This window comes from Acartia tonsa, chromosome 1, assembly GCF_053477335.1.
Source record: "Acartia tonsa isolate MP-2025a chromosome 1, ASM5347733v1, whole genome shotgun sequence".
NCBI lineage: Eukaryota > Metazoa > Arthropoda > Copepoda > Calanoida > Acartiidae > Acartia > Acartia tonsa.
The window spans coordinates 18,242,749-18,251,897 of record NC_137260.1 but is presented as its reverse complement, the minus strand read 5'-3'; positions in this window follow the sequence as shown (position 1 = coordinate 18,251,897).

The window sequence follows — 9,149 nt, the reverse complement described above, 5'->3', positions numbered from 1 at the left end:
ATTTTATAAATTATTTTTATGAAATATCAGAAATTAATAGTATATTTAACTATTAAATTATATAAATCATCGGACTATTTCTTTCTTTGTTATCAATATATTTCCACTTTTTAAAAGCGAAGCTCTACCTATTTTTAAGGCCTGAACGTCCATTCGCACGCAACTATTAGCTCTATTCACTTATTTCGGCATGCTAGAATTGTTCTTTATATTTCAAACTTCAGAAGATGAATCCTGCAAGAAATAATTTAGAAATTTTAGCAACTCGTGATCGTTATCAGAATATCCATTTTTAAGACATGCTGATTTTAAACTTTTTGACAAAATTTTTAGGTATGATCGATAGATCTTAGAATTAAACTATTCGTTTGATTTTTGAAACAGATTCCATGGACCAAAAGGTACAATATTTTAAGCGAAGATTCTATATAATTGATTAATTAAAAAAAGTCCGTATGAACATTTTAAACATTTTCATTTTTTTATTTTTTGGACTACATTTTTAAATGATATAGGTAATTAAAATTAACCTTTTAAATTAATTTCTTTTATATTGATTCCGATAAAGACTAGGTACACTATTATGTGCAAAGTTCTTCTGTGATAAAGTCATAAAATGTAAATGTACTAATATATATATTATATATATCCATATTATGTATGCCAAATTACATCCAACCTAAATAATTTTGCAAATCCAAATTCTTTGTCCTAGGGGCCGTTGTCATGTGCTTGCGTTATAGTTATTCTATAGTAAAAACTTGAACTTAAACTTTAATGAGCTCATTTCATCATCTATTAAGTTAGAAATATGATATGAATTTGTAATTCACAAATATACGTAATTATTCATTATAGGTTTTGTACCTCCTGATTTTATATAATCGGTGAAAAGAGTCATATTATGTAATGTTTTTTTTCTTTGTGAAAAGTTGTTTTAAATAAATAATTACTAAAAATGCAAGTTAAAGTTTTACTGTAGATAGTTAAGGTCATTAAGATAACAATTGTGTAGAAATGTATAATATGAAAATGTTTTGAGAAGCTTTGTTATCATTTTTAGCTTATACTACTTTTAACAGTTTATTGATGAAGAATTTTAAAAATATTATTAAGAAAATTTGAAAAAGAAAGAAAAATATCTAGAATAAAATTAAATTTTGCTCAGCTTAGTAATGGTTAAATATATATGGCCTTGCTTATAACAAAGAAACTTTATAAAGAACCTTACAGTATCAATTTATTTTTTGTAGAAAAACTTATTTCTTCCATAGTATACAACTTTTCTTGTTTTTATCCTATTCAATTTCAATTAAACGAAATAGAGCTTATAAATTTATGGCATGCACTGCACATTCACAAACAAATCAGGAATAAGGGTATTGTCAAACCAATAGAATATGGGTCGTGTACAGATTTGATGTTTAAGTATTTCTGATACTTATATGTTTTGAACGATATTTCTGTAATAAGTTTTGTTTATTTTTTAAATCTACCCCCTAAGCTTATTCCAATTTTTCTAATGCACTAATGCGTTTTAAATTGATGAGCCTTAGTCTTTAATTTTTTATTTGCTGTCACTCTACCTTTATCTCTGAGTAATAAAAAAACATGGAACTGTGCATTTTTTTTGCAATGAGCTTTATTATAAGTGTAGTATAGTTCAGTTTTAAGTTTTGGCTTAAAAGTAGAAACATCATTTACTCTTTATTGCTCTGTAAAAGTTAAGAGCACATTTAAGAGAACATTTAAGAGAACATTTATTTAGTTAGTCAGTTGATATTGAGAGTCCTAACACAGAACATTATCTGGTTTGGGTTCGAGTCTTTATTAAGACCAATACAGCTATTTACAGACATCCTACTACTTTAGCTAGTTTGCATAGGCAAATATTCTACCCCTTCAAAGTGCATAGTTAATTAATACATTGTATTAATTAAACAGTCAGTCATCCTGTTGCTTGGTGTCCTGATAATTAGACAGACAGCCATCCTGCTACTTCAGAGTTATATAGCTAATTAATACCTTTGTATTAATTAGACAGACAGCCATCCTGCTACTTCAGAGTCATATAGCTAATTAATACCTTTGTATTAATTAGACAGACAGTCATCCTGCTACTTCAGAGTTATACAGCTAATTAATACCTTTGTATTAATTAGACAGACAGTCATCCTGCTACTTCAGAGTTAAACAGCTAATTAATACCTTTGTATTAATTAGACAGACAGTCATCCTGCTACTTCAGAGTTAAACAGCTAATTAATACCTTTGTATTAATTAGACAGACAGTCATCCTGCTACTTCAGAGTTATACAGCTAATTAATACCTTTGTATTAATTAGACAGACAGTCATCCTGCTACTTCAGAGTTATACAGCTAATTAATACCTTTGTATTAATTAGACAGACAGTCATCCTGCTACTTCAAAGTGCATAGTTAATTAATACATTGTATTAATTGAACAGACAGTCATCCTGTTGCTTGGTGTCCTGATATACAGACAGACATCTTGCTACTTCAGAACTTTCCAGCTTAAATAATCAGTAGTTTTGACTTATTAATATATTTAACCATTTCTAAATAAAGTATCAATATATAATCTTATTTACTCAAAAAACTGCATTTAATCCAATATAATAAATACTTAAAAATCTGTTTGCATTTTGAATTGAATATTAAGTCTACTCTATCATTAACTTATGTAAGTCTGTCTATATCACATAAGTTTATTAGAAATGCAGTGCCAAATAAAAGAAACTGGTTGTGTTACCATGCCCTTCAAAGTCACAAGGAATAGAGATATTGTGAATAATTTATTCAGAACTAGAAGATTGATTGAAAATAATAGTGAAAATTTCTTAAAAACCAATTGGTGGCGTGTACAGAAAAATCATTTTGTTATTATGAACGTTTATAGCATTGTCATTTTATAATATTATTCTAATACTTTGAGACAATTTATAATGATGTTTCAAAGATGTGTTTATTAAATTAAAATAGATAGTTTACAGTGGTTTTGTGTCAATAAAGGTGAAAATGTTGCTCTTTTATCTATATATTCTAAACCCATACAACATTGCATATTTTATTAAGAAAGTTAGTGATATAAAAGCTATTATTTTGCATTTACGGTATACAAAAGTTTATTGATAAAATTTTTTTTGGAGGGGGGAAGGCGGTAGAATTTTATTTGCCATATTAGTTGCCTTATAAATTACTAGCTGCTTCACCCCTTGCCTCTAGGGGAGAGTGAAGGGGGTCAGGAAAATAGCCTCAAACAAGCCTAGGACACTTATAGAGCTTCCCTGAAAAGTACAACCAATTCTCACCAGTATTTTTCGAGATCTTTAGCTTTAGACAACAAAACCTTACTACTTTATATTGAAGGATAATGTGAAACTAAGTCAAAACGGCTGTAGAACTGGATTATCGCCCTCAACCACTCATATTTTTATTTTCCGTAAAATAGACAATCATTTGAGACCAATCAGTCATTGATTTTATCTCTCCATCTGGTTGTCTGTTCTGTCATTTTAGTTCATAACTCATGCTGTTATGGATATTGTTCTTCTTGTTTATTTAATAATGTTAAAAATGCTTGCTAAAATTGGTAAAAGCGTAGTAGGAACAAAATGTATTTCTCTCGTACTTAACATAATTGAGCATTATATAACCATGGTTTGCATATAGCTATATACATAAGGGGCTGTTTCTAGTGTCATTAAAAACATTAAAATTGCAGAAAGATTTCACTAGTTTGTAACTTGATAATTTTCTGTATTTTTAGGGTTAAAATGTGGATAAGCAGCACTTTAGGAATGGTTATAACATATCAGATAGGGAGCAAGTAATTTAAGAGGGGGGGGGGGGGGTTATTATGCAAGAGTAGGCCTAAACTTTTATAGAAGGTGAAAGGGTAGGGGGGAGAAAAGAAACAGAAAGGTTGCATCTCTTACAATATCAAGGTTAGAAATACATTGATGGGGGGGGGGGGGGGGATATCAACATTGGGAAGGGATAGTCCTCAGGGAGGGGTTTTGATTGCACTCTTCAGGTAATCAAAGATTTTAAAGGGGGGATGGTGAGGGGCTGAGGGATAATGCACCTCCTCAACCAAAATACTTCCCTGTTCACCTCTCTGAGTCATTTTATTTCTTCTATATCATAATTCTCTCTTTTCTTTGGACTATCAAACCGAGAATTTGAGTAAATGAATAATTAAAATTTTCTTAATATATAGTGTTTAAATGCACTACCAAAAATTTAATGATAAACTTGTATTCTTTCATACTCAAAATTATTGTATTTATCCTTTATATTGTTTTACAAAATCAAAATATTAATTCTTTAAAACCCAAGAAAAAGAAATTCTTAAATATGTTTTAATGAAACATTTTAAAGAAATTTAGTTGAAAAAGGGCGTTGGGGGTAAATTAGTTGACAGAAAGAGGTGATGGTTAGGAGGTTAAACTGAAAAAAAAGAAATGATAGAGAAAGAGGAGGGGGTATTGTTAGTTTTATATATGAAAGAAAGGGATAATCAAAGTAGTTTTTTAAAAAATAAATATATTTGATCGTATGTACTTACCTAATGAATTTTTCAGGAAGAGAGTTTTTTTGTGTAAGGAAAAATATATCTCACCCAAATTTTCTGCCTTAAAAGATATATCAATCTTTTAAAGCCATAACAGATACTGTCGCACAGCAACATGTCGTTGAAAAACAGTAGATTTTGGCCGAATTAATGTTTAATTATGTCTGAAGTAAAGATTTTTTTACTGTTTTTCAAAAGCTTGATTTTATAAATGAATATAAAGATTATTTAACTTTCTTTAATCTCATATTAGATTGATTGGGTAAGAGGCTGAAGAGAGAGAGGGAGAGAGAGAGGTTGAGGACGTGTTGGGAGTGGAAGGGAAGGAGAAATTTGGAGGATGTGTAATTATTGGGAAGACTTTGTAAGGGAGAGAGAGAGAAATGGTAGGAAGAGGTTTATTACTCTCCAAAACCTCCGACCTCAGAGATTGAGAGATAGAAAGAGAGAGTGAAAACAGGAGAGAGAGAGAGAGGGAGAGAAAGAAAGATACACCTTAAATTTTGTCCTCTATAATTCTATAAGTGGATCAAATTAAGTCCTTTTTTCTTATTTTTAATAGATAAAAAAATATGCAAATTAAAGTTTGCTAAAATCTGTTTAAAAAGTAAACATTTTTTTCTGAAATAAAGAAACATTTTGAGGTTTTTCATCCACCAAAATTTGCTTGGAAGTGACAAGAAAAAGATAGAAAGAAGAATAGTGAGAGAGAGAGAGAAAAAGAGAATACTTGGTTAAGGGCAAAATTACAGTTGCTGGAAAGGATAGGTGTAGCAAGGATCCCTCTCTCATTTTCTTATCTTAATCTCTATTTTTTCTCTTCCCCTTTCCTCTCTCTCTCTCTTAATATTACAACCTTTCCTTCTTCTTATGTTTGATAAATGATTTACTCTCTCTCCAGTGTTAGCTATCATGAGACATCAACTATCATATGATTATATTATATTAATAACAACTCTATACTATAATATTATATCATATATATATAATATTAGCAGACATATGTTTACATATACAACTAGTGCTGTGGTTAATAAAAGTGAGATGCTAAAAGTTATATAAAGTGAAAATGGTTTTGACTTTACCATATTGTAACTTTAGCAAAGAGTTTGATATGAATATTATTGTGTGAATGAGAGAGAGCTTTGGTTAAGTTTTGGTAAAGTAAATATGTATGTTTATATATCTAATATGTTTATATAGTATTCAAGCATACACAACACAAATATGTACATAAGGTATTTATATGCATAGTAGTGCAGCAATAACAATTACCTTTTAGAATTAAACGATTTATATTTTTTTTATAAATCATATGGCAGAAATATTAATTATAATATGTAATATTCAATGACAATTAGATTCTACAGTTTTAATTACTAGAAAAGGACGGACTAGGTCATGTAAATAGCCTAAAACCACCCTAAAGGCATTTATAATCCCAACCTGAAAAGTACAACCTAATCGGACCAGTGTTTAGAGCTTCAGACAAAAAAACCTTACTACTTTATATTCTAAGATTATATTTTGAGGAGATGCATTGTTAACAAGGATGATAAGATTATTGCAAAAAAGCAGCATTACTTTTAAAAAATAACAATATTTGAAATATCTTTAGGTGTATATAAAAAAGTATTTTTAAGGTTTATTTGACAAACATAGGAGCAATTCCATAAAAGCAATGTTTTTATTTATATTTTTAAAGGCAACTCTATAATCGTTACCAGAAAGTCCGTTTATTTAGGCAGTTCTGCAACAAATTTACTTAAAATTTTGTTCAGACTTGTACATTTATAATTACTTATTCAGTTCTGACATTCTACAAGTGTTAATATTCGTTTGTACACCGTTTCAGGGCTTCGCTTTTATGGATATTGTCATCCTTGTTAGGTTTAAGCTCTTTTTTCAACAAACAAGGAAGTATATTTTATTTGTGAACGCATGTTGTAGAGTGACTTCGCTACTTATTATTAGAATATGTGCATAGTAATATTTTTATTATGTTTAAGTGATTTACTCATGCTTAACAAAGATTGGCTAGCTTTAATTCGTGGAAAAAACAATTAGACCAAAACTATTAATACTATTAAGCTAGTACTTTTGTGAAATTCATAAATAAACATTAAATTGATATTAATAAAACATAAAACATTATATTTAAAAAAAATTTTTTGAATATATAATGGTATAGGATAAGTGATAATTAGTGATATTGCATTTAAAAAGAAAACTATTTTACCTCCGAAATTTCTCACGGTCAAAAGCAACAGTTTCTTCTGTATTAGGTATTGCATAATTTTTATTGATTACAATTATATATGAACATTGTAGGCTACGAGAAAATTTAGTGCCTGATGATTTTTAAAAAATGTTTCTTAAATCAGATCTATTATATTTTTCTCAAATAGCCCTTTCTTTCTTTGGCCATATTTTTGTTGAAAAGCCTTTTATCTGTAAAGGAAACTAGACAACCAGAAAATAATATCTAAAAGAACAAGGATGAAAACATCCACGGATAGCGAAGCTCATAAACATAAATGATTTTTAATAACAAAAAAATTGATGTACGAACGTTTTTTAAAAAACTTTAAATTGACAAAGTGAGTTAAAATTCAGATATCTGTCGATAAAAGTAGCCACGAAATTTCTCCAGAGGATTTTATGACTCAAAAGCATTACAGATAGACCAACGTAATTACCAAAAGTGGGTTGCATTTTCCAACTAGGATGTAAATAACCGACATACCAAAGGACTTAGTTAATTGTATGCTTGATTCTCATTGGTGAAGAGTAATTAAAAATATGGTCAGTCGTCTGTCCGTTATATCAGGCGACTAAATTCCATATGCCTCATATCTTTACAGACTGAAGGATTGACTGGTGGAAGGATAGACAAGTTAGTTAAAGAGTAGCTTTGCTTTTAAAAAATATTGTTTGTATTTTTATAATAATGTAATAACAAAGAAAAATTATATTTCTTATATACAGGAATGACAGTCATCCATTATATTAAGACTATAAATAAGAAAGATACTGTGCTAGGTAACATCCAAAAAACAACTAACCCTTTGATTTTATGACTTTTGTCGTACCTGTGCATTTTAATTAGTTGCGCCAGTTTTGGGGGCAAGGCAATCCACATACTCTGTCTATAAATATCGCGCATCTGACATAGCAGCAGTAGGAACTATTGTTAACTATTTAGTTAGGTGTTAGGCTTAGATTCTAACTCATCACCTCCCCGACGACGAGCGGATGAGCTAGGGAGCTTCGGTTGCGGGTTAAGAAACCGTGTACTTATTAGCCGAAAGAGAAAAAGCTAATCTCACAGCTAAAACGTTCAAACTTCACTATAATATTGAATTTTAGAAGCTTTTTATAAGTTTGAGAATATAGTGCCAGTTGGAATAATCGTCAGGCATGAGAACATACCATAATTATGAAATAGCTCTGACATTCCAGTTTGTATAAATAGACGTTTGGACATCTAAATGGCAATTAATTGTAGAGAGTAGTTGCGCAACTGTTATTAAACAAACTGTTGTCTAGACTTTTCCATAACATTTTATTTGTTTTCCTAATGAGCATAATCAAAAATGATGATTTGCACTTTCTTAACAAACTTTAATTATATTATATTAAGACTAAAGATTTAAAAGCTTTATTAATCAAATGCTCTTTGTAAGTCATAAAATATTTTCTGTTGTATCCATCTAAATAAAAATACCGATTATTTTTGCTCAAATTCATCTTCGATCGAATTTTTTTTTTGTTGTTTAGAAAAAAGATAATAGGTGCAACAAAAAAAGAAAAACGTATATTTTGACCCAACAAGTATCTAAAAATGTATGATTAACATCAATACTGAAAATAGTACACCATTGAATCTTTTGTACATAAAAAAGTTTTCTACAAGAAGGTCCAGTAAAACGAATAATTTTATATTTTACAAACAATAAGTTGGAAGTAAAATAGTTCTTCTTCGTGTGACATATCCTTAACCATATAATTAATGGATATATTATTACTAGGATCTTACACCAGATTTTCATATTCTCTAATGAAGTGAAACCCGCAGCGGGTTTAAATATCCCCTTTTACCCCATCCCCTCACCTATTAATGGATGAACGAACTGACCAATAAATGAGTTTCGTGTCTGCAAGCCAAATTGACGAAAATTTTCTCCATGTTATAATATCCACGTGTATTCTACATCCATTCTATTATTGTGCTATAGAATATTTTACTGACGGTTTGGTTGGTTAGAGATCCAATAAATTCTGATTTAGAATCATAAAACTTAATTGGTCTCTGGAGGGCTGCTCTATGGAAAATTTATCATGGTTTACTGCCATTTTAGTAAAATATCATCATTTTTGGTCGCGCAACTTCTTTATAACTAGGGTATGTCTGTTTGTATGTAAGCACATAGCTAGCAAGTAACAAGACAAACAGACATTAGTACATACTATACACACACACACACTTTTAAAATACGAGATTGTTGATGTTTCGCTTATTTTGAGCATGATTTTACTTGTTTACTGAAT